At 43.8% G+C, this 1,914-nt stretch overlaps 1 pseudogene; it reads left to right on the top strand.

Moving 5' to 3' along the window:
• The first annotated feature begins 709 nt into the window (after positions 1-709).
• On the top strand, positions 710-1,640 carry LOC119505630 (annotated as a pseudogene).
• The last annotated feature ends 274 nt before the right edge of the window (positions 1,641-1,914 follow it).

Raw genomic sequence — 1,914 nt, 5'->3', positions numbered from 1 at the left:
AAACTCCGAAGTAGAGCATTAGCCAATGAGAGTCAATTTACAATGACTGTGAAAGGTGTTTTTTGCATTGGTCTGCTTATCTTGTGAACTCCTGATACTCAGAGAAACCTTTGTCATATCACTAGCTGGATTCAAATTTAAGGAACAGACAAGTCAGGGAAGAAATCCCAGAGTTGACACTTAAAAATATTAAAATATTCAATGTACAAAAAAAGGTTACAAAACAAATAAAGAAATGGGAAATGATGATCCATCCAAAGGAACAAGATAGAAATCCAGAAACCACCAATGAAGAAGACAAGACTTTGGATATACCAGACAAAGACCTTAAAAAAATGATCCTCAATATGCTCAAAGAGATAAAGGAAAACACAGAAAAAGAGCAAAAGGGTATCAGGAAAACAATGAATGAACAACATGAGAATCTCAATAAAGAGAGAGAAATTTGAAAAAGGAACCAAACAGAACTACTGGATTGAAGACTACAATAACTCAAATGAAAAATTCCTTAGAGGATTTCAACAGCAGTTTGGCACTGGAAGAAGAAAAAATCCATGAACTCAAAGAGAAGACAACTGAAAAGATTCAGGCTAACAAGCAGAAAGCAAAAGGAATGAAAAAAAAAAAAGTGAACAGAACTCTCTGTTCCTCCATGCCCAACAGATAGCTGCATCTCTTCATGCAGCGTCAGCTGCATCCCTGAGACACAATGAGGAAAGTCAGAATACAAAGATTTGGCCATATTTGGGCACCTGGTCACCAAGGCTGCTGTAAACTCTGGAAAAATGCAGGTTGTTGCCATCAAAGACTCGTTTATTGACCTGAATTACATGGTTCACATGTTCCAGGATGATTCCAGCCATGGCAAGTTCAAAGGAACCATCAAAGGTGAGAATGGGAAGCTTGTAATCAATGGGAATCCCATTACTATCTTCCAGAAGCAAGATCCCGCCAACATCAAACCTGGCAGAGATGATGACTCTTTTGGCACCACCCTTCAAGTGAACGCTAGCCTTCTCCAAGGTCATGAAAACATCAGTAGACTCTACATCAGCCCCTTCAGCTGATGCCTCCATGTTTGCGATGAGCGTGAACCATGGGAAGTATGACAGCTCCCTCAAGATAATCAGCAATGCTTCCTGCACCACGAATTGCCTGGCCACCACCATCACCAATCCAAGCCATCACTGTCACCCAGAAGACTGTGGATGGTCCCTCCAGGAAAATGTGTGTGACAGCCATGGGGCTGCCAAGAGCATCATCCTTGCATCTATAGCTGCTGCCAAGGTGGTAGTAAAGGTCATGCCAGAGCTGAATGGGAAGCTCACTGGCATGGCCTTTTGTGTCCCCACCCCCAATATGTCTGTCGTGGATCTGACCTGCCATCTGGAGAAAATGGCCAAATACGATGACATCAAGAAGGTGGTGAAGCTGGCATCAAAGGGTCCCCTAAAGGGCATCCTGGGCTATACTGAGGACCAGGTTGTCTCCTGCAATTTTAACAGTGACACCCACTCTTCCACTTTTGATGCTGGGACTGGTATTGCCACTTCATCAAGCTCATTTCCTGGTATGACAATGAATTTGGCTACAGCAACAGGATGGTGGACTTTATGGTCCACATGGCCTCCAAGGAGTAAGAGCCTCCTGGATCACCAGCCCCAGCAATAGCATGAGAGGAAGAGAGAGATAGTCCACTGCTGGGGAGTTCCAGCTCCAATTTGATCCCCCAAACAATGAGAATCACCCATCCTCCACAGCTTCCATCCCAGACCTCCTAAAGAAGGAAAGGGGCTCAGAAAGCCCTACCTTGTGATGTACCATCAATAACATACACTGTACCCAGCCAAAAAAAGTGAACAGAGCCTAAGAGACCTGTGGGACACCATCAAATGTACCAAGATACACATTATG

The sequence above is a fragment of the Choloepus didactylus genome, chromosome 10, assembly GCF_015220235.1.
Source record: "Choloepus didactylus isolate mChoDid1 chromosome 10, mChoDid1.pri, whole genome shotgun sequence".
NCBI classification, from domain to species: Eukaryota; Metazoa; Chordata; class Mammalia; order Pilosa; family Megalonychidae; genus Choloepus; species Choloepus didactylus.
This window is presented reverse-complemented; position numbering and strand designations above follow the sequence as displayed.